At 39.5% G+C, this 25,000-nt stretch overlaps 1 protein-coding gene across 4 annotated transcripts in view; it reads right to left on the bottom strand.

The window, feature by feature from the left end:
- The window catches only part of LOC138035593 (protein NLRC3-like), a 47,659-nt gene extending 27,583 nt beyond the window's left edge, over positions 1–20,076 (bottom strand). Inside the window, exons 1-4 of one of the 4 annotated variants that reach the window (XM_068882235.1) lie at positions 19,861–20,076; positions 18,232–18,369; positions 7,168–7,233; positions 5,248–5,352 (exon numbers count right to left, since the gene is read on the bottom strand). The gene's annotated coding sequence lies outside the window, so the exon portion shown is untranslated. Of the gene's footprint in view, positions 1–2,179; positions 2,576–3,360; positions 3,464–5,247; positions 5,353–7,167; positions 7,234–18,231; positions 18,370–19,860 lie in introns of those variants that run through there. The other 3 variants (XM_068882236.1, XM_068882237.1, XM_068882234.1) reach the window with 3 other exon arrangements.
- Between the last annotated feature and the right edge of the window lie 4,924 nt (positions 20,077–25,000).

Below are 25,000 nucleotides of genomic sequence, written 5' to 3'. Positions count from 1 at the left end.
TGATTTTATTCAACTTAATTAGTGTCTATTCCTATTTAAAATTACCGTCGCCGGAAAATTACAGAAGTACTTTCCATATTATTGCAAAACACGGTGACATTTACATTGTCATTCGAGATACAAAGTGTGCAATTTCTGGGTGACCCGAAAACACTGACACCCGGTCCATGGACCCCCCTACGGACCGGGTCCATGGACTGCCTTACAGACCGGACCACGGACTATCTCTACGGACCCCCTCTACGGACCACCCCAAAAAACATGGAATTAAAAATAAATAACAGCTGAAAATTTGTTTATACCGGTTGTCTCGACTACTCTACTCTTGCCGGTGAAATCTAGCCGTTACGCTTCACAAATCAGACTAAAGCTCAGGTGTTGCCTTTTCCTTCACTGTTGACCGGAGGCTTCGAAACTAAGTTCTTCCGTCATTTTGATCAGGACAGAGAAATCCTGAATCCTGGGGTGAGTTCACAAACCCGCGGGAGAATGATCCGAACAAAATGGCGGAGGGAAAGAAAGAAAATACAAATAGAGCTTACTTATTACCAACGTTTTTCGAAGGATTCCGGTCCACAACGAAGGAAGGGGTAATATGCGATTAATAGACTTTGTACCCGAGCCTGAGCCTTAGTCTGCTGAATTTGCGGAGCGTTACGGTTGAGATTTCGCCGACACGAGTGACACGAGTGGTCTATCCAGACAACTGGTAAGTCAAATCTTTAGTTTTTATTTATTTTCATTTCTATGTTGTTTTAGGGTGGTCCGTACAGGGGGTCCGTAAGGGTAGTCCGTGGACCGGTCCGTGAGGCAGTCCGTGGACCCAGTCCACGTGTCCGGTGTTTTCGGGTCACCTGCAATTTCTATTGTTATTGTACTATTGTTAACTTCATAAGTTGACTTGCAGTACTTTGGAATAAGAAAATTACAACTACTGTTGGGTATTTTGGAACTCTGATACAAATCTGCAAACTATGTATTTATATTGACTGTCTTGTTGGCACTTAGCGATAGCGATTTCTAGTAATTACTATTGTTTTAAAGTGCTAATGTTACGAATTTCACATCTTTCTTATCTAGGCCATTTTAAGACATAAGCATGTAGTCTGTATGAGAAGAATGCGTTTACTATTTTCAGATATCTCTTTCTGTTCCAGAGATATTCAAGTTTTTTAAATATGCAAATTAGCCGAGTGATGAAGTCCTAAATTCAACCGAATTTTGATCAAATATGCTAAAAAATGATATCTTAGCCAATTTGTATCAGAAAGGCTTGATTCTTTGCAGTAAACACAGATTTCCCACAATAAAGCTTTGGTAAACTGAGAGTCATCATTTCTGAATGGATGTTTATAAGTTCAACTTAAAAACAAATATGGAATATGGTCAATAAGCAGATGACTCAGTGATAAAGTAAGCGATTCTAAGCCATTCTGTCATGGAAGTCATGAAGCGTCTTTCGACAATCTTAGTTGGTTGTCTAGAACTTATGCGTTACTTTCGGCCCCTTTAACCCTTTGTTGTCAGAGTGCCCTTTAATTTTCCTTTTCCCGCGAATTTTTTTTTTTCATTCTTCGGACTCAAAATAATATTTCTCGCTTCGTATTGCATCGTTTTAGTCCAAATAAACGCTTAAAATTAAGTTCATTTAACAATCTGCCAGCAGATATTTTTTTGCAATTTAATACCTTTTGTAAAAATTTGCATACTAGCGCTTGTCAAATGTAAACATTCTAGAGCACATAAAATACAACCGAAAATTTTTCACTTTGTCTTCGTCGAATTCTTTTGCAAAACACAGCAGTTTTCCGTCCAAAGGAAAGTTTTTCCTAAATTCATTAGCAATCACCATTCCAAGTTTCAGAGAAATTGATCCATCGGCAAATATTTTACGAATTTTTTTAGCGAAGGCGATGAAAGCGTAATCCAATTATGGGCAGATTTGGGCAACCTTGGGCCACGCAATAGACGCTTCCAGTCGGTCATAAATATTTTTTCATAAAAAGTCCCCAAATTGAAAAATATTCCATCAGAAGACAAGAACATCATTATAAAAGCTTATTCTACGCAAAAAGTAGGTTTTGGAAGTAATTTGGAAGGTGGGAAAGACGTTTCTGGCCCATGGTTTCATAACGCCACGTGGAGACAAATTTCATTACAAAACTTTTGAGACGCTCACCTTTATTTCACATGAGTATCCCTTACAGTTTGCCACAAAAACAATCCAAACGTCTTCGCTTGACTATAACGAAGCTTTCTGTGTAATTTTTTTGTCGTTTAGACTAAAATTCGTTGTTTTTTTGCCCTTCGAGTTGCCCTCGGGTTGGACGGCCATGGAAGGCAATTTTTGCAAGATCGTAAAATGATGTCATAGCAACCGATTTCGATAAAAGTTGGCCAGTGATTGGCTACTTGTATAAACTTTCATTGTTCTAAATTTGACGTAAATCGGAAGTAACGCAACGATTTACGACATTTTCAGAAAATCGATCTATTTAGATCGATAGCGCGAGTGCGTGACTAGAAAGAGTAAAAACTTTTCTGTTCCATTGACCTCAGAAACACTTTTCTTTTCCCTCTTTCCCCACATTTATTATCAAGTGAATTTTGGCCACTACAGGTCTAGTCTGTTAACCCAGGAATACATGATATAGCATTTACTATATAATATTTTGCATACATAAGTTGTAAATAGTACCGCTAACACAAAAGAAAGAGCCTGCAAATGGAACAATACAATTTGTTTGAACTAAAAATAATTATGGAGTGTTTACGTTCCTATCTCCAACGCGAGAAGGAGAAACTAAGGGGTGAGCTGGTAAAAAAATTACTGATATTCTTCTACAAACATTTGGGGGAGAGAGTAAGTCCTTTCTGAGGCGGCTACTGCCTTTCACAGCCGGAAAAATGACGAGCCTCATAGCCGGGTAATTTTCCCGGCTCCCGGCCATTATCTACATTCACGGTAATTATGAATAATAATAAGCAACAGCCACATGGCATACTTGTCAGTTTCAGTGGTGTGAAGTCAATTGTAATTAATTCACTGCGGCTGAGCATTTTCCCTTGTTTTCATTAACTTTTACATTAGCTTTTACGAAATATTGTCATATAGCTAGGAAAATGCAAAAACAGGTATGCGATGGAGATCGAAACGCCATTTTAAAAGTATACAGAGCTTCAGTGAAATTGCGACCAATACAGTTGAATTTACGACTGACTTTTTCTCCTTTGCAGCTAAAATACCTGAAGAAGTCACAAATTTGGGACTTGTTTTCACCTTTGCTCTTTCGAAACAAAAGGGTTAGCAGTTGCCACTTTGCTGCTATTTTTGCTAAAATAAAGAAATGACAAAATTACTTTGTTTCTCTCTGTGAATTTCCTTTCAATCTGAAGATAAGGTAATTTAGCTGCGATGTTACGCTCACAACTCCATTCCTTCGATATCATTCGCCATTTTCAGGGATTTCTTTATACATACATGTACGTATTGTGGGCTCATATTTTGTTTTGCTAAACCGCTGACAACGCGGTTAATGCAGCGTGACGATTTTGCGACTAAACTTTGCGAAATGGCGACTGGGTTTTTTCGTTAATTTCAAGCCCTGAATTATTAGTATATCAAAACTTGAAGCCAGACTTCTGCGAAAAACCAAAGGCACACAACACTTAAGGTCGCTCGCCAAGTGTCCCATGAGATTGCAACAAGGCGTGTAAAATAAAGGTAGAAGTGTTTTGTCCTGGCTCACATTCTTTCCAGCCTATATTTCAGGTTTACTTTTTTGCCTTCAATTAGCAGTACAAAGTACAAGTTATCTCTTTCTCTATAATTTATATTTATACTTTTCTTCTTTCTTCTTTCTTTTTTCTATTCCCTTAATATTTTTTAAATATCTATTGTCCCCGCCGATTATCGCGTTCCAGGTGCCAATTCTAGCTGTTAATTTACACCATCTGAATCAAATTAGCTTACCAACTAATTTTACAACCTCAAAAGACGATCCCGCTTGGCTTGAGGATTTTTAATTTGTTTTCCCCCAACATGCAGGTCACGCGATGCTATTTGCTGCCTGTCAGTTGTCATCTTGGTTTTATAGCTTTCATTTTAGCGCCTGTTTTAGTACCTTTCCGCAGTTCTTAAGGCAGTGGGCAAGGGTAGTCTTGTATGTTTCCAGTTTTCCTAATCTCTTTCGTGTCATTACTTGAGTCTGTTTCAGGTTTTTTTCGAATTTACTGGTGAGATTGGCTTCGGACGATCATCGCCTCATTTGCCAATTATGTTATTTTCTTTGGTTTTACAGCGTCTGCTTGACTTCAGGACAACTGATTGCCAGCTATAACTACCACTGGTTTGGTCGATCGCTTGTGGTTACAAGGAGAATTTGGTGCGTGGCGCGTTGGTGGTGGGATGGTTTCCCTGATCTTGGCCTAGGCCTTGCACATAAATTGACTTGAATCGTGAGCATGTAGGCACCGACAAGAATCAAATAAAGTGAATTTTTCAAAATATCAACTTTTCCACAGAGGGAAAAACACGAAGCCCAAGAAACGATATACGTTCCTTCTATCATTCATGTTTAAGGCATAGTAAGAAATGGCACCTGGAGCGCCGTAATTGACAGGTAAGGCAATATTTAACAAATATTAATGTAAATCTCATCGTTTTTAACGTGGGGTTTCAAGAAAAAAAGCAAAGCAGTCATTTCTCGAGGTTCCACAGGTTCCGCGGTTTGCTGTTCCTCACATTAGTCTTACTTGAAAATGAGAATTATAGCATCCACCTTTAAGATGTCATGCTAAAAATTAATTATGCAAAGTTGCAAAATTCGAATTCAAATTTTCAGTAGGAAATTGCTTTCAAAAATACTGTACCACTGAAAGCTATCAAGAACAAAACACATAGTTACATGTAGCTCAATAAAATTAAAGAAAGGGCGTGTACCTCATTAAGTATTTATCTGTTTATTACATTCACACAAGAATGAACTTTTGGATTTTACATAAGAAATGGTTTGCCAATCTTGCAAGATAAAAAATTAACGTGACGAATGACACGAATGTCTCAGATAATTGTACGTCACTGAAATTCAACATAAGAAATTGAATGAATAAGTCAGTCTGCAAGGGTTTAGAATGGAAGTCACTAGTGGAACACATTATTTGACGCAAGAACGAGATTAAAGAAACGTGCGGAAGAGGTTGTATGAGAAGACCAATTAAGTCTACTAGACTGATTGATGAACTCACCTATTAAATTCTCAGCTACTTAGATTCAGTAGATTACCGAATTAAGCCTCAATTAGTGGCGCTACTGCCTTCTGCTCACTCCATTTCTTTTAAATCAAGACAATCCTGAAAAAACCCCACACTCGGTCATAAGCAAGTCTAACTCAAGACAAGAAAATTATTGACTGGTACTTCAAAGTACCCAGCTTGAGAGTCAGAGCAGATCAGCCATATCATTACATTCTGTTTGACCGTTAACTCTGCTTTCTCCATACAAAGGCTAGCCTCCCATGCAGACCCTCTTAGAGATTTGTCACCCACTCCTCCCCTTGTTATTAGAAGGATTGACACTTTATCACGTAACAGCAATGTTATGGTACCATGCAAAACATGGATTATTGCTCAACAAGATGCAGTCATCTTTGTGATGTAACAAGTTACCATGGCAACGGCAAAGTCTCACAAAAACACCCTGTATTTTGTCTTTAGTTGCTCATATCTCAAAAACGAACTCGCTGACCCCATTTTTTTTATTGCACAGAGGTAATCAGCAGGCCAAGATGTAACTCTCTGCAAAAATTCAAAATAGTTCTGTGGAGCAGATTCAGAGCTACCTTAAATTTTCAATTATTTAAGGTGGCTCTAAATCCACTGCACTTAAACTTTGCAGAATATTCAATTCCCACATGCTGATTACATTTCAGATATCAAAAATGGGGATCACCGACTTCGTTTTTAAATATGAGGAGATAAAGCCAAAATATGGGGTGTTTTTGCACGGCTTTCCTGTTGCCACGGTAACTAAAAAATGACGTAATCTTTTTCAGCAATAATTGGTGTTTGATATGGTACCATAACATTGCTGTTAAGTGATAAGTATTGAAGTGTTAATCCATCTAATAAGAACGTTTCTTTCAACTGTTGAAACTAAATGAGCCACCTTAAGCAGTTTAATTCAAGCAAAAAGTTGACGGAATTTTTTAGGGTAGACGTTCCCTAATGACAAAAACAAGCGTAATGAAAAGGTGAGGATGCAGAAAACGGAAGTTAGTAATTTCAATCTTTGCTTGGGGTTGTCCAATTGTTGAAATTCAAGCATCGATATAATTGAGGAATTGTAAAATGATCTGAGAAATGGTCATACCAATGTTCCATTCATGTTGCCTATGTCAAATAAATAAGGACTTAATGCCAAAAAAAAAAAAAAAAAAAAAAAATTGTCCCCTCGTTTTGCCTAAATTACTCCACTGTGTACCTTGATAGGAGTATAATGAAAGTCATCTTAGCTTTTTATGAAGACGAGTAATAAACTATACTATGTATATTTACTGCACCTTAATTTCACATTGTATACAAACGAGGAATTTAAAAGCAGGCTACAAAACAGTTACAGTTAAAAGACGGGGATTTTGCAAAATATGATAAAAGTTGAACAAATGGTAATAATGTGTCGCCACGTCCCTGAGTCCCCACATCTTCGAGGTCCCGAGTTCCCACGTCCAAGAGTCCCCACAACCCCGAGTCCCCGTGTCCCCCGGACCCCCGAGTCCCCTGTCCCTGCCCCGCTTTTCTACACTGCCGACTGTCATAAATGCGAGACACGCATGCCTCTCATGACTCCCTGGCTTGCAGATTGTCCAGCCCCTTGTTTCTACATGTATATTAACCACTAGACGAGTTTTTCATGGTAAGTGAGGAAATTGTCGATTGTTTTTTTAAGGTAAATAGCCTGAAATAGCCTAAATATAGCCTAAACATTTCTAAACGTCTTGGTACTCAATAGAAGTGTCAGTAGTAATTAAAATGTCGATCAAATCTTTCAGTTTTCTGAGGAATTTTGCTACATTTTCTGAATTGTGCGTTACACCAAATTGTGCGGTTGCTCACCAGCACACCCTATGATAGAAGGCCTGACAAAATGGTACATGCTCTGGCACATACCTGCAGTAACTCGTTAATTTACTTCAAAAGATCTGGATATTCCATCTTGAGTTAAGAAGTTTCCTCCTTTCAAGAAAATGAAACCGAAAATAAATAGACTAAGTGCGGAGTTTAACAACATAACAGCAGAAAACAAGAATGCATTCAACTTTAAGATGTCTTGCTTGACAGGCCTTTTCGAAAATAACATAATACTCTTTGTTTATCCCTCCAAATTTTGCATGAGCATTGTTTCTATTTTCTCTTGGGAGTAATACAATGAAAGTGGCGTATTGTGTAAATTGCACATCTAATTTAAAAGTTGACTAAGAAATTCTTTAAAAATAGCGATATTTCTTGTTTACAAACATTGATGTCACATTTCTTACATGATATTCAAATTTACCAACCACGGAAAAAAAGAAGCCATTGTTTCAACAGCCAATTGGGTTTTGGTTGGCATATTAATAACAGTGGGTAACGTCAAGAGAAACATCACTTTACTGTTACTGTATCACCGAGAACCAACAAAAATACAGAAAGGCTTCGTACTTCTTGATTACACACAAGAATACACCGTATTCAAAAATGCCGGACATGCAAAACGACCTAGGTTCTAATACATGAGAGCGAGGTTTGGTAGGCCGTATTTCAGTCTGAAAAATTTAAGTATCGGCTGTCAGCAGATTTATGTTATACATGTCTAATTCCGGTCTTATCAGAGCTAAATCCTCCTAAAATGGCGTCCTCAAGTAGTGCAGTCAATGACTCAGTTATTCTTACGTACCGAAGATGACTATCCCGGAGCCTCCTTAGCTGGGCTAAATGTATCTTCGCTGACGAATGAAGAGTTGCGATTTTGGTTGCGCGGTGCGATGTCGTGGGGATTCCCTTAAAGGACTTTTAAGTCAAAAGTTTTGTTTTAAAAAACAAAACCTTTGCTTGTAAAATGGTAAGCACAAGGCATTGATTTTAAATAGTAGTTTAACAGTTGATGTTTTTCAAGATTAATCGGTTACCCTGCTTTTTTTAAAATGCGCTTTGCAGAGAGGAGGAATACGTGAAAAGTGGACGCTATCAAATGGTGATAGATCTTGATCTGGACGAAATTTACTCCGAAAGAAAAAAAGAGGATTATGAATGTTATGAGCTGCAATCCTTCATCTCCACCCAGCATGAAATACTCAAGCGATGGCTGGGGAAAATCTCAAGAAAGGATGCCTTCATTCACTCGCATTCACTCACAGGTTTCCAGGTTGAAGGAGAAAATCCATGACCTGGAGAAAAAAATTCAGGGAACTCGAGTGGCGATTGTTTTGCTTCGAGAATGTTTCAAAAAATGATTATGTTATTACCTTTTACAAAGGATTTCCTTATTTTGAAAATGACGAGGGCTTTGTATGAATTTAAAGTTTTATCAGATGATGTCAATGTCAGACAACTAACAATATTTTTTGTTTGGAAAAATGAACCAGGGAACATGTACACGGTATTTGATTAAGCTTGTTTGTGTTGAAATAGATATTAATATCTGGGAGTTAAGTAAGTCTCACAATGAAAGGAACATAGTGTACAGCAACAACATTGGAAAATTGAAATAACTTGATAATGGTAAAAGTCAGGAGTACCCAACGGATCCGCTCCTCAAAATATCCGCTCCTCAGGTTAAGAATTTGCTGGCTGGTCACTAAATAATTGATGAGAAACTTTAGCTGGGAATTGTGCCGAAGCGTTTTTCTTGCTGTGGTCGACCCTTTGAATACCGAAGCTGGCTAGAAAAAAAAATTCACTTCCCTTCTGGCTTCCTGCGGCTTTTGAAATTGTGCTCTGGTTAATTTTGGCTGGAGAAGTAAAATGACACCTAGTCAGGAAAGTTCAAAGAACATAGCGCTGGCTGTGAGTGATAACTAAGGTGCACCGCAGGCTAGTGCAAAGTCGAGGGCGTGTATAAAATTGTCACTAAATTGATAGAAATTTGAAAGTGAAAAAGGCGTGTACAAAATGTTAACTGAATGCGTCAGTCATTAAAACGCTGTCAGCAAACAATGCAATTTCTTTTTTAAACATCCCTGTCTTTTGTTATGGTGTCAATGTTGGGATTTAGACAGACAACTCATTTTATTTATTGCGCGCGGATATTCCATCTCAGAAGTGGCGGTTATCGTCGCGGTCGTTGTTTTGTGCCTCTAGTTTGGGTGATGCAACTAAATTTTTACGGGTTTTGGACAATTTTTGCTACATCCAAACTCTGCTGATTTCTAGGTAAGTAATCTTTTCATCTATGTCCTTGCTTTTATCTGAATGTCTTTTTGCAGGTTTTGATAAGTTTCTTTATGGACCGTCTCAACTGTCTTTTGTATTTTGTGAACCATCTTTAGTGCATCCTTCAGTCAGCAGCGGGCAGGGTCACTGTTCCAGTAGCCTGGTTAAGAGATCATCATAAAAGTATGTCCAGCCGGTAAGAACGCCTTTTGATTTTATCATGTTGATCATGTTGATCATGTTGATCTCGACAATGGCATGCACCTTCATTAAACCATGACTGTTCGGAAACACTTTTGTTTGACTGTAGCACATAAGGTCTTTCCCTTTCAGTCATTTCGTTCCGACAAAATGCCAGCAGCAAATAGAATGGTAAACGGAGTAATATGTGTAGTTCCATATTCGCGAAAATATAGCCCTGGCGTTCGTGTCTTGATTTCCAGAAATATCGGCTTCTCTAAGAAAATCGAAGCGAACCGTTCTTGCAGCTAAAACCACCCCAAATAGATGTGGTTAGTCTTGTTACTTATCTGCTATAGACGATCAGTTAGAATGGAAAATAATAAAAACAAATAAAGAACATTTGCCTAATCAGAGCGATTTTTCTTTTGAAGTGTTTTGCTGGCATCATTCTGGACAACCATTCTGACATAAGGCGTGTCTTTCGATTGACCTCAGATGTTTTTGTCTGTTTGGTGTATTGGTTTAACAGATACATCTAGGCACACTTCGGGATTAGAACTGCCTAAGTATCAAAGCCTTTTGAACCCTTGTTTTCTCTCGCTTGCCTTTTCTTTTACAGGGAGCCTGTTCACATGCTAATCGTCAATCTCTGGCACAACAACCTTGAAAACTTGTTATTAAACGAGGATCAAGTGTTGCAGGGATGTTTGTTATTTGACATTTGTATGTTATATCTACAGAATATTTGTATGCTATTCTTAGTTTGCGAAAAGAAGTCTAACTCGGACAAATTGGAACGAGCCATAACTGAAAGAACCATAAAAGTACTTTTTGCGTTACTATTGCAAAAGCAGATTTTCTGGTCCTGAAGAGGCAAAATTCATGTTCTATTTCCAGTATTTCCCAGCAGTCAAGAATTTGCGAGAAGTTCCTTTTATACCCAAAGGGAGCAAACGAGTTCATAAGGCCAAACGAATGTCTTAGTCTTCGATAATACTACTATGTTGTTGCTGGATGGACAGAGTTAGATGTCGGTGCGAGTACAGTAATCAATACGCACAAATGGCAACGGAAAGGAACGGCCGGCAGCCGGATAGTTTTTATACGTTATATAACAAAATTTGTTCCGCAAGAGAAAATGTTAAAAGGTACTACTGACAAAATGTGGCCCAGGTCAAGACTGGAAAAAATAGACTATTAAAGGCTGTGTTTTCACTAGTGTGTAATATTTACTAGCTGAAAATTCATTCTAGCGTGAAATTTGCTTTCACTGTGAAATTGAACCTGGAATATAGTCCGCTTCTCCCCTCAAGATAGCCGTTGCAGGTTTCAAAACTGGTCGGGGACGAACCGTGTTGAACGATTTCTCTTGAATTCATTCTCGCTATATTTATGCAGAAGAGACGAAGTTACTGTCAGGGAATGCACCTTAGGTCTGTTCAGAAAAGGAGGAGGCGATGAGATGTTGCTGATCATGTTGCCGACGGGCAAACACAATTTATTGCCATATTTTTAAAGCGTGAGAACACACCAGCTTATCCCATCGGTTCCTGGTTGAGGAACTGGGAAATGTAACAAAAAAAGGAATTGTATTTTGAAATAAGTGGAGAGCCGGATCGTTAGCTTGTTTGCATGGCTCTTTGATTGACAGATTTTGACAGGTAACTGTCACTATGCGCAACGCGTTTGGGCTCGCTGTTCAGCAGGACCAAATTATCATTTCATGAGGTAGTATGCGTGAATTTCCGGTTATAAAGGTAACATTTTTTTTTCTGGAAAAAACAGCTTGCATTTTCACTAGTTAAACATAAGACAATGTGTCTTGACTGTATTCCCCGACTCTTGTTTCGGCTTTTTGTGGTCAAAGTTGTCCCAGGAGTGCCCCCCTTCCCCCGGGGTTTCACCCTGTCCAAGTGATAGTGTTCGTAACCAGCAAGACAACGATGTATTTCAATAGGTGACCCAGCTCAAACAAGCAGTTGCTAATTTTATTTCATTTATAATAAAAAAATTACTGTCACGGCCTTAAGTTAATTTTCAAGAACATTTTGTTGATCAATGAAAATAAATATCGGTAAGGACACGTAAAAAAGCAATGCTCAAACTAAAAATGCTCTTACATCAGAAGGCAAATCCTGCCAACCAGGAACAAAACCACAGAAAATAAATATGCCTGTCATGACCTCTCACTGCGAAAAAAAGCGGCATCAAATCCCATTTACTCTGTCTAACATAGAACCATCTACTTTCCTCTTCCCGACGTATCTGGGAAGATCGAAAGAGACTCTGCCCGCAGGGTATGACGTCCATGACTATTATGTTCGTGTTTTATTACACATTTTTTACATTTTATCGCAAAAAATATTAAATTTTATTCGGCAGACAAATATGTCAATTGCACCTAAGCACGAACGAAATGAAATTGTCGAGAGCTTGTAAATGTAAAGGTAGCAAAGACAGATGGATAACACTATCAAGTTAAAACCTCGACCATCGACAAAGGATTTTGTCTCCAGACAAAGCATTTTTAGGCCTTTAAATATTCTCGAAGGAACCCTTGAGGTTTGGTCAAGAAAATCGTTCACATCAGAAATGGCCCTTTCTGTTAACAGTTTTTTTGTTGCAAAACAAACAAAATTTTGTGTAGTGCGAGCAGAGCCAGTGACTCCAATTTTCATTAAAAGATATTAAATTTATGCCTTAAAACTGAAAAGCGTTACTAGACAGTTACATTTCAAACACAGCTCATTAATACTGAGAAATTAATCTGTTATCATAGACTTCTTATTTTGCAGTACGGAATCCTTGCTCGTTTCCTGTTTGAAGAGCTCCATCCAACACGGTTACCTTTACCCTGCAGAAGTTAGAGGGTTTTTTGTATTTTTGGACATTAACAGTATTATCTATTTGGTAATGACAGTTTTCTTAATTTTACAACTGTTTGTGAAACGCCCTACTCAAATACATTACCGGGGTCTCAAGGTTGGAGTGGAAAAAACACTTTTGCTGAAATTGACTTTACAGGTTTAGCAAGGCTTTTGCGGTGATTGCCAGTTATGGCTTTTGCTGTGAACAGTTGTCTTTTATCCTGTAAAGCTTTCGCAGCAATTGCTTCCCGGTTATGTAAGATTTAAGTGGTGGAGTTGGACGTAAAAAAGGACTTTTGCTGAAATTGTCTTTACAGGTTTAGCAAAGCTTTTGCAGTGATTTCCAGTTATGGCTTTTGCTGTGAACAGTTGTCTTTTATCCTGTAAAGCTTTCGCAGCAATTGCTTCCCGGTTATGTAAGATTTAAGTGGTGGAGTTGGACGTAAAAAAGGACTTTTGCTGAAATTGTCTTTACAGGTTTAGCAAAGCTTTTGCGGTGATTGCCAGTTATGGCTTTTGCTGTGAACAGTTGTCTTTTATCCTGTAAAGCTTTTGCAGCAATTGCTTCCCGGTTATGTAAGATGTGTGGAGTTGGACTTAAAAAAGGACTTTTGCTGAAATTGTCTTTACAGGTTTAGCAAGGCTTTTGCGGTGATTGCCAGTTATGGCTTTTGCTGTGAACAGTTGTCTTTTATCCTGTAAAGCTTTCGCAGCGATTGCTTCCCGGTTATGTAAGATTTTACGTGGTGGAGTTGGACTTAAAAAAGGACTTTTGCTGAAATTGTCTTTACAGGTTTAGCAAAGCTTTTGCGGTGATTGCCAGTTATGGCTTTTGCTGTGAACAGTTGTCTTTTATCCTGTAAAGCTTTCGCAGCGATTGCCCTTCGGTTATGTAAGATGTAAGTGTGGGGTTGGACATAAAAAAGGAGTTTTTGTCTTTAGAGGTTTAGCAAAGCTTTTGCGGTGATTGCTGTGAACAGTTCCCTTTTATCTTTTGAAGCCTTTGCAGCGATTGTGACTTTTGAGCGATTACGGCCTAGAGTTTGGCTGCATAGATAGTAAATCCAAGTTGACGAGTAATAATTATGCAGTTATAATAATGTAGTAATCTACGGTTGTATTTTTAGATATGAAAAGCCATAACAAAGGCTACACGGATCCTCATCTGAATATGAAGAGGCGTCGGTATGCAGAAAAGGAAAGTGACAGGTATCCCGGCGATTGACCGTAAAGTTCTTTTTTCTATAGGGTGTGCTTTCCCGGGAAATGATATCTACAGCACACCATAATATTTTTCATCGTCAAGGATTCGTAGACCATGAACATGACTTCCCGGCATTTGCTTTCTGCTGCACCGCATAACTATTCTTCATCATTATCTGTAGACTGTGCTTTCCTAACATGTGATATCTTCAGCACCGCATAATTGTTTCTGGTCGCTAGGAAAGCCTCTGCCTTCTCGCAATTAGGTTCCGTCTGCATCGCAGAACTGTTATTCACCGTCGAGGATAGACTGTGCCCTCTTGTCATTTCATTTGGTCAACATTGCAAAACTGTTCATTATCGTCAATGATAGCCCTCCCGGCATTTGATTTTTTCTGCACCGCGTAATTGGTTTTCATCATTGAGTAAAGACTGTACCTTTTCCCTATTTGATTTCATCTGCACCGAATATTGGTTTTCATCACTCAAGTGTAAACTGTGATTTCCCACGATTTCATTTCTTATGCACCGCATAATTCTTCATCTTCAAGGAAAGACTGTGACATCTTTGACATTCTTGGCATTTGAGTCCGTAAGCACCGCATAGTTGTTCTTAGTTCATCATGAACGATAGCCTGTGTCTTTCTGGCATTTGTTTCCATCTGCATCACTTATGGTTCTTCATCATGAAGGATAGACGTTCCGTGCTTTTTCGGTATATGATTTCCTATACACCAAATTTTATTTATATATTATAATGAATAGACTTGCGTTCTTGGCGTGGAGTTTCTACAGCTACTGGGAGGGTGTGTCTTCGAGGTATCTGATTGGCGCTGGATAGACAATGCTTTTGTTTTATTTCATTTGTGTATCGGCTTAAATAATTTCATTGTTTTGGATACTGGAATGCGCCTTGCGGTCACTTGATTCTGTCTGTACTGGATAGTGAGTTGTGCACAATGTTCATCGAAATTTTCGTTGCTTTCTAGTGATAGCAGAACGCGTAATTTTAGATAAAGTTCAGATTTATGAGCTTTTGGAGGAGAGGTGGGGCAGAAGAAGAGTAAGTACGCGTTAAACGTTTGGCGAATGTGCTCTCCAGACATTCTCTTGATGAATCCAATCTCGTTACCAGTGTTTGGAACCCTGGAAACGTGGTTGTTTGTGGGTCCTGGTGTCAGTCTTAAGTTTGCGTTCAAATCAAGTAAACCAACTCTAAAATTATTTTTTCCGATCTCACAACTTTGCTCTCATTTGGATTGAAGTAAAGACGATTTATATTTTCCACAGACCAGTAAGAGAGTAGAAATGTTATTTTTATCCCGCGTTAATGTACACCGAAGTCATAAGCAAAGAAAATGGCTCAAACACCACCAAGCTTTCGTTGAGTTATTTTTTTTGTATCACCTGGATAAAATGGCTCAATTTATTTTCCTGGCTGGCTAAATGTTGGTTATTTTTTTGGCTGGCAAAAAAGGGGAGAAAGAGACATTCCTGGCTGGGGAAATGCCTTTTTGGTAAATATCCTGGCTGGGAAAAGCTCTTAAAGTAAAGATCCTGGCTGGAAATTGTATTTTAAATTCTAGCTCTAGCTGGCTTTGGGGAGCGGATATAATTTTGCCACAGAAGTTAATAATCAACCAAAAAAAAAGTAGTGACTGTTGAAATATTACTGGAGGCGATATTCAATCACTTTATAAATTTTTCTCGTTGGGTACTCCTGAAAAGTCATGCATTTCTGTGGTAGTGATAATAACAATGGATTTTCAATTCAAACTAATGAGATTTATCAACAAAGTGAAAACTAACCTTGAAAATTAATAAATTAAATTAAGTTATGCAGCAGAATTTTTTCAATTTGTTGATACATCACATGTACTTTGAGTTGTGTCGCATCCATAAGTTCTCTGGACGGCCAGATATTTATCTGTCCTAGTTTCAAGTGCATAAAATTGATCCAAAATATAAAAATTTTGCTTACAGTTGACTGGGACACTTTAAATAAGTGAGCCAAGTGTATTTCAGCGAAGCCTGGTTTGCGGCGACACAATGTAAGAAAAAAATTGTCTATAGTTTTCAAATGAATGTTCACTATGACCAGCCTGAATGTAGTCTCTTGTAGAGGACAAAGATTAGATGTTTTCTCCACTGGCCCCAGGCCGTAAAAATTCATACAAATCCTGTGTAAAAAGTAACAAGGGAACCAAAACAATCACCACTCGAGTTCCTGATTTTTTTCTCCAGGTCAGGGATTTTCTCCTCTAACAGGGAAACCTATGAGTAAATGCAAGTGAATGAAGGCATCCTTTCTAGAGATGTTCCCCGGCCATCGCTTGGGTATTTCACGCTGGGTGATGACGAAGGAGTGCAGCTCTTAACATTCATAGTCCTCTTAGTTTTTCTTTTGGTGTAAATTTCGTCCATATTCCTCTGCTCCCCAAAACGCATTTAAAAGAAAAAGCGCAACTGATAAATCTTGAAAAACATCAACTGTTAAACTACTATTTAAAATTAAAGCCTTGTGCTTACCGTTTTACAAGCAAAGGTTTGGTTTAAGTCCTTTTTTGGAATCCCCACAGCATCTCATCACGCAATCACAACTTTCAGCGAAGAAGGATTTAGCCCAGCTAACGAGGTTCCGGGAATATCATCTTCGGTAAGAATAACTGAGTCATTGACTGTACTACTTGAGGACGCCATTTTAGGAGGATTTTGCTCTGATAAGTCATTAAGGACCAGAATATCATATAACATAAATCTGCTGATAGCCGCTAGTAAAATTTTCCAGACTAAAATGCGGCCTACCAAACCTCGCTTTCATGTATTAGAACCTAGGTCGTTCCGCGTGTCCGCCATTTTTGAATACGGTGTGTAAGACTTTCCAATCTAACAAAAATGCAGGAATTCTGATATTTCATTTGGTCACAGAGCCACGAAATTTAGGTAAATCTGCAAAAACCACAAAACGTGCGAAGTACCAGGAAATTCTCTAGAAATCTTACCAAAATTAATACATATCGGTAAAACATGTTCGAGACTTATTTTGGTTGTTGCATGGGGCTGTTTACTTGCTGTAAACTTTAAAAATTTATCTCGAAATTTTCTGACTGCAATGAGTCAAACAACGTCCCAAAACTACCAGGCATTCTTAAAATAGATTAAATTCTTTCGAAAAACTGGGCAGTGGCCACCATGTAAAAAGCTTTGCCATTAGCACATTTCTCAAGCACGTTGTTGAAAGGGCAAAAGATGATCTCTGTTAACATTAGAACCTTGTGGTTGCCGGTAAATTAAGCAACATTAATAAATAGTAAGTGTTTCTGTTGCTGGAACAGTTGTTATTGCATAGGCTTACAGTGCAACACGCCTTACCGTGGCCACCCAACAAACTTTCACATTCGACAATTACGTATAAATACGTCAACTCAACAACCCATGCAACGGTGTTCAACTTACAATTGTGCGAACTTTGCAGGGAGGCGTGACTGTCAATCAAATTCACACATCCTGATTGGCGGACAATTTGTAAAAAAAACTTTGTTAGGTGGCCACGGTAAGGCGCGTCGCACTGTAAATGCTCATTGACCTCATCATTTTCCCAAAGAAAAAAATTGCAAAATTGCTGTCTTTTTTTCATTAAAAACGTTTTTCAAATCAGCGCAAAACCAATCGCTTTACAGCAAAATTTGTCCAGTCCGAAAATTCCTGCAAATATCAGCCATTTTTTCGGTGATCGAATTTATCTCTGAAAATTCCACAAAATTTAATTTTGTTTCTACAACGTATTAGAAGCCCTGTAATCAATTGGTGATTTGCAACCTGAGTCTTTCAAGATAAAATGAAGTGTGTCTGTGATGTGAACTATTTTTGGTGAACAGTGTTGACAGTGGAATTTCTAAAACAAATTTTCTTCTGAAGAATCAACCCAATATCTTTAAAGTTTGCATCCCAAACTCATTACTGACCCCAACAAAGTCCTCTATGGTAAGGTAGTTACAACTCAAAGTTAGCTGATCATGAAAAGGGGTTCATCACGATCTACCATCACACACCCTATGTACAAACGGAGCTTAAACTTGATGTGCGTAATGTTTGCATCCACGAACATGGTCACGATTTTGTTGAAGTTGTAAGGGCTACACTATGAGAGGGTCTTAAGATGCAAAATCTTCGTGGGCAAAATTCAGCCGCCACATGTACAATTGTTGCGTTTCCCCTTTCTTCTCTTTATGAGGGGAAATGACAACTAACGACATCGCAAAAGTTCGAAAGCCACAAACCCGTCTAAAACGGACACAAATTTGCCCTCCGACTGCACAGAAAAGACGAGGACAACCGTATGTAGAGGTAAGCGAACTTTATTTCTATATTTACAGCTTATTTTAGAATTTATAAGCTCAAAGTATGTTTTCCCATGCAAAGTCTATAAATCGTATACCGAGCTTGGGCTGCCTGTGGATACGCTGCTACAAAGCCGCTTTCATTCCGTTGGTGGGTAGTGAATCATGTAAGCCTGCACAAATTGTCCCGAGAATTTTGGCCCTCTGTCACCTTGCCACCTTGCACTTACCTTGTTTACCCTGTTACTTTGTTACCCTGTAGTCCCTCTCTTTCAGTATATTTCTTGAGTGGATACGCGGATTGGGAAGTCCCTCTCTTTCTTTAGAGCGAGTAAGTAGATTTCTGAGTGGATACGTGGATACGCAGTCTGCAAAATAAAAGCCAAAAGTTTACGAGAGTGCTTAGGCCAAAACACTGAAACGAGCGCTTAGGTTTAATCAGTAAACGAGTGCTTTCTTCTTCACACCATCTCGTGAAAAGTGTAGTTAACCGAACCGCAAAATGGAAGCCTTATGCTTAGGCCCAATCACTCAAACGAGCGCTTAGGTTAATCAGGAATCGAAAGCTAGGCTTAATAAGGAATCGAGTGCTATTTCAAGAAAAGTGTAGTTAACCGAACCGTAAAGTGAAAGTTAAAATTTTACAATAGTGCTTACTGAATAGGCTTAATCACTGAAGCGAGCGCTTAGGCTTAATCAGTAAACGAGTGCTTTCTTTTTCACACCATCTCGTGAAAAGTGTAGTTAACCGAACAGCAAAATGGAAGCTTGGGATGCGTTCGATTGGGAAATTTGGATTTAGATCTTAAAATCTGGATCTTCGGATTTCCAATCGAACACAAAATCCGAAAACGGATTTCGTGACGGATTTTGTTAATTGAAATCCTTACCCGACATGGATTTGTGTTCGATTGGAAACCCGAAGATCCAGATTTTAAGATCTAAATCCGGATTTCCCAATCGAACGCACCCTATTTTTATGCTTAGGCCCAATCACTCAAACGAACGCTTAGGTTAATCAGGAATCGAAAGCTACGCTTAATAAGGAATCGAGTGCTATTTCAAGAAAAGTGTAGTTAACCGAACCGTAAAGTGAAAGTTAAAATTTTACAATAGTGCTTACTGAATAGGCTTAATCACTGAAGCGAGCGCTAAGGCTTAATCAGTAGACGAGTGCGTTCTTTTCCACACCATCTCGTAAGAAGTATAGTTAACCGAACTGCAAAATGAAAGCTAAAATTTTACGAGAGCGCGTAGGCCTAATCACCGAAACGAGCGCTTAGGCTTAATAAGGAATCGAGTGCTATTTCGAGAAAAGTGTAGTTAACCGAACCGTAAAATGAAAGCTAGAACGAGGCAATGTCGTTGACGCCACGTTTGAAGAACGAGGTATAATGCACAATAATTTGTAATATTTTGACGTATATTCTTCACACGATCTCGTAAAAAGTTAAGTTAACGGAACCGTAAATTGAAAGCTAAAATCACTGAAACGAATACACTTAGGCTTAATCAGGACTCGTCGAGTGCTATTTCGAGAAAAGTGTAGTTAACCAAATTGTAAAATGACTCGATCATCGTGCTTTAAGAACGAGAAATACAGATACATCAATGACCTTCACTCATTTTGTAAGGCGCTACACAAAGAAGAAATACTGGGAACCAGGAAAACAGTGCGTATCTGCGTATCCGCGTATCCACTAAGCTCGGTGTTTCCACTGCGTATCCGCGTATCCACCAGTTTAGGTTATAGCTTCGAGGTGGCAAGGTATTCTGCAGTTAAGCCCCGCATTTTTATGCATTCAGCTGTTATTGCAATCATATGTATAATAACAAGGAAATCTGTAATTTCAACTTACCAGTACAACCTTGCTGCAATATTAGTCTACCATAGATCAAATCCAACTAGCTAAAAATAGCGTAGCACAAATTGCTGTATATTCAGTGGATACTCGGCTCTATGGCTGAATCATTTAGTTTATATAAAATGTAAGAACAACTTGTGACATTCATCAAGATAAACCCGTTCTCACGAAAAATCAACGCCCCTGCTCTCGCGAGCCCTGTAAATGCTTGTGGAATCAACAGGGAGATTCAAGCCGCATCCATGGAGACAGTGGGTTGATGACGTCAAACAAGGAGCTTTTCAGCTAGGGTAGGGTGAGGGGTTGAGAAATCGGAAAGATATTACAAAGTAATGGAGTACGGAGAAATTTCTACCTCGACGATCTTTACTTGTCTCATAGTATTGTCCTTCATTGTAAAGCGACATTGGCAAGGAAGGATAGATCGTTATGGATCGCCTCCATTCCTCCCCTCTTATCCCCATCATATCTCTACCAAAATATTTTGATGTTTCGTGGTCATTCTGTTAAGACACCGATAACCAGGGATGATCACGCGAGCACGTGAACATGGCGTGGAAACAATTTCCAAGTGACAAAAAATGACGAACCAATCAGGTTAATCGCTGTCTTAATTATTTTTTTTCCAAATGATTATCATAATTTGTCATGTTCCGGAATGTTCCAGAATGTTTCACGTTCCGGCTTTTACTAATGCCCGTTTTATAAAGACGGCCAACAACTGTCTTCTCACAGAGTCAGGGTGTAAATCGGAGGACGTAGAGAATATATTGTACCTTATCACCGGAACACAGAGGTGGCATGATCGGGGATGAAGGGAGTTTTCCATTTACAACAAGTTTCCAGAAATTTCAGTGGAAATTTCCATCGGGTGAAAAACGTGTTCCATTTAACTCAGGTCCGTTCGCCGCCCAGTGATTGCGATTTTACGCCCCAAAATTAAAAAATGTGGCCGTGAATAGCCTGGAAGTGGTAAGACCTTTCAAAATTTGTAAATGGAACACACATTTCCATCGGAAAGTTTCCAACGGGAAAACAGGACTTCCTTTTCATAAGTTCCGTTTATTCTGGAAATTCTCCAGTGGAACGAACCAAAAACGTGTGTGCCATTTACATCCCAACCGGAATTTCCGGAATTTCTTGGTAAATGGAAAACGCCCGGAAAGAGCTAAAGCCCGCCGCACACAGTGAAGAAAGAGCTCAGCAGACTGCCTTGCGAGGAGGTTTGCTCGGCCGTTCCTTCACGTTTCCGAAGAAAATTTAGGTGAGAGAGTCGCCTCGCGAGGCCATGAGAATAAAATCAAACATGTTTGATATTTTTGGCCTCAAGAGGAAATTCCTCACTGTGTGTAGCCTGCGAGCAAGCTCTCCGTTTGGGATCTCGCGCGAGATTGTCGGGCGCAAGCGGTGAAGCGAGCCGCGAGATGTTTGGGGCGGGGGTGAGAGAAGGAGAGCTGGCAACGATCACTGAAGAAATTTCATTTCCATCCCGGAAACCCCAGGGCGGCAAGGGTTGGATTGAATTTCACCGAAAGATGACAGGCTTTTCAATCAAACCGCTCAAAGCGCGCGAGCCATTCGAAGTCAACATGACGGACAAGCAGTTGGATGCTTGTATTTCGGAGGTTTTAAGTAAGTTTCAGTCCGCATCAGGCGTTCAGTTCCAACTGAAAGAACAGCAGGTTACTGCGGTGAAAAATCTTCTTTTAAATCATGACGTTCTTGCCGTGCTACCAAAGGGATACGGAAAGAGTTTAATCTTCCAGTCGTTTGTGGTGGCGAAAGAACTGCTGGAGAATGCGAAAGCTTGTGTGGTGGCGATTTGCCCACTAACCAGTATCATCCAAGATCAGATCGCCGAAGCAAAGTCCCTGGCGATTACATGTGTATCTCTTCAAGACAGAGGAGATTAAAGAAAGTACATTTCAACTTGTGTTTTCCTCAGCAGAGCGAATGATGGAGAAGGACCTTAAGAACTTACTAAAAGATAATTCATGTCTATTGCACAAAAGCATTTGTGGTATCGTAGTTGATGAGAGCCACACAGTCGAAACGTGGACTGGAAGAAGGTTTGTTTGTATTTCAGTAATTTATAGCAATCGTTATTCTTTTGTACTCCGAAACTGGCAGGCGACAATCTCGCCCCTCTTTGAATTTTTTTTCTTAGGCATACGAAGAATTTACGTACAGTATAAGCTTAATGTCATCAATAATTATTGATTGACAGTATGGCATTTTTCAGCCAATGGTATTTTCCTTCTCTCAGTGGAAGTGGAAATGAAATTTCTTCAGTGATCGTTGCCAAGCTCTCCTTCTCTCACCCCCGCCCCAAACCTCTCACGGCTCGCTTCACCGCTTGCGCCCGAGAATCTCTCGCGAGATCCCAACGGAGAGTTTGCTCGCAGGCTACACTGTGCGGCCATCGTGAGAATCGAGCTGAGCTCGGTGCGATCAAGCATCCAATAAAATACATGGCATTCTTACGTGAATTCAGTCGTTCAAGATGGCGTCAGTGGCAACTGATGCCACGAGAGAATACCATGTATTTTATTGGATGCTTGATTGACCGAGCTCAGCTCGATTCGCAGGGTAGCCGCACACAGTGAGGAATTTGCCTCGCGAGGCCTAAAATATCAAATATGTTTGATTTTATCATTACGGCCTCGCGAGGCGAATTTCTCATAAAAATTTCCCCCGCACACGTGAGGAAACGGCTGAGCAAACCTCCTCTGGAGGCAGTCTGTTCAGCTCTTTCCTCATCGTGTGCGGCGGGCTTTAGATCTTTTCATCCTTGATCATGCCACCTCTGTCTTTCGGTGATAAGCTGCAATACTTCTCTACGTCCTCCGATTTACACCCTTACGCTGTGAGAAGTTTTTATAAAACGGGCGTTAGTAAAAGCCGGAACATGACAAATTATTAACAATTATTGGGCGAGGTTGAGCAAAATATCGTGATTTGTCGGTGGCGAGCAGATCAATTATTTGCCGAAGCCGAAGGCTGAGGCAAATAATTGATCTGCGAGACATTGACAAATCACGATATTTTTCGATAACCGACTTCAATAATTGTTTTATCATTCGATCACCGAGTTTGTTTTTTGTTTTTGTTTCCGGGAAGCCGTAAGCGCGCGCTGCCTTGGATAGTCGAGTAATGGCACCAATCAATTGGCTGCTTCTCAGCATAATTATATTTGTAGACTTCAATGCGTACTTACAGTGAAACGTTCAATAACACTAGGCATCAACAAAGCTGAAGAATTTCAAAGTTTTCAAAGCGTATCCCGACAAGTGAAGCTTTGGTTCTTTTTTTCTGGCTTCAGCATAAAATCTCTTCAGTACATATGCATTCGCCAACTTGTCCTTCGCGTCGATGACACGAGTGCCTCTTAGTCTACCTTTCTTTCCTTGAGATACTCTCGAGATACGTTGAGTGCAACTTTAGTTCCTTTCTTAGTATACTCACTGTTCTTTCGATCAACTAAAGATGTCGACTCATTCTCTAACAGCTCGCGGAACCGATCTGCCATTTTCTCACAAGAGCGTGATTTCAATTGCGCATGAGCAAAATATTATTTGCAGCAAAACACTTATTTGTAGGCAGTTATTTACAGGTCACGTGGTGGGCTCTGGGCCAATGAAAAGGAAGGACAAAATACATCGAATGATAATGATAATTATTTGGCAACAAAATAATGAAGACAGCAATTAGACTGCAGTGCAGGCGTATTTTCGAGTGAATCGAGCGAACATGAGCCGCCAAGTAAGTGGTTTCCATCGTGGGGCGGGTGATTAAGGAGAGGAAAGAAACAATGATTTCCAGCCCAATCGTTCTTAAAACGTAAGGTGAGACTATTGGACAGTGGTAGACAACTCATGGTAACGAGTGTTGGTCTGTGTCGTCTTTAAAGGAGACGTGAAAAGAGAGTTTGCTGCAGCGTCGCGAATGAAATCGGGTTATTTTGCACACGACACAGAATTCATTGTCATATGCTTTTTATTTTTTGTCAACTGGAAGGGATGCAAACGGTTTTCCGTAGTACATGGATTACCTTTATCCCGTATGAAGGCCAAGGGCAGACTAAACCTGATACATGTGCATATAAAAGTTAACGGGAGGGAAGGTTATGTTCCCCGACTACCGCTATCATTTAAGGACGATGAACAAGAAATTGCCACCCTTTATTTCTTTAAAATAAACAATTAGGTTAACTAATGTTGTTTTTAAAAGTTATGTAGGAAATTATGATGCAGTTTACTTTATCTCGTCTTATCTAATATATGCCATCTTTAATGGCTACTTCAAAGATGACACAGACCTACACTCGATAGCATTAGTTGTGTACGACTGTCCAACAGTCTCACCCTACTTTTTATGAACGATTGGGCTGGAAATCACTGTTTCTTTCCTCTCCTTGATCACCTTCCCCACAATAGAAACAACTGATTTGGCGGCTCAGGTTGGCTTGGTTTACTCAAAAATACTCCTACACTGCAGACTAGTAGCTGACTCTATTTTTTTCCGAATAATTATCATAATTTGTCATGTTCCGGAATGTTACATGTTGCGGCTTTTACTAATGTTTTCATACCAGAGAAGCATTTCGGATGTTACTAAAAGGAGTGGAACCGTGGAAGGCGGAAGCTCCGGAACCACTTCAAAACCGCTTCGCTTTTTTTCCCGAAACAACGCTAGATTATTGTTTCTTTGAAGTTTTAAAAAATTGCAACGGATAGCGCACAAAATGCGGTGGACTGGACATGGTCACATGGTGACCTCTCGTCATGTCCGAATGGCGGAGAGGTTTTACAGATGGGGGCAAGGTAAGCAGCCGTTTTCATTGCTTAAACAACACGTAACTTGAAACCAACTGTTTTATTTAAGCAATAGATCACAAGTTTCTATGGTTTATAGGCTGATAAACCACGCGGGATGTTGATAGAACACGAGAAGAATTCGTAAATCACTCGCTCGCGGCTCGTGATTTACGAATTTTTCGAGTGTTCTACCATTATCCCAAGTGGGTTATCATGCCTATAAACCATAGAAACCTGTGGTCTATTGCTCTTATATAATAATTTAGAAGACGCGCGAGTTTCCATGAGTTTACTGGCACAATAAAACATAGCTGATT

This window comes from Montipora capricornis, unplaced genomic scaffold, assembly GCF_036669925.1.
Source record: "Montipora capricornis isolate CH-2021 unplaced genomic scaffold, ASM3666992v2 scaffold_429, whole genome shotgun sequence".
In the NCBI taxonomy this organism is placed as follows: Eukaryota; Metazoa; Cnidaria; class Anthozoa; order Scleractinia; family Acroporidae; genus Montipora; species Montipora capricornis.
This window is presented reverse-complemented; position numbering and strand designations above follow the sequence as displayed.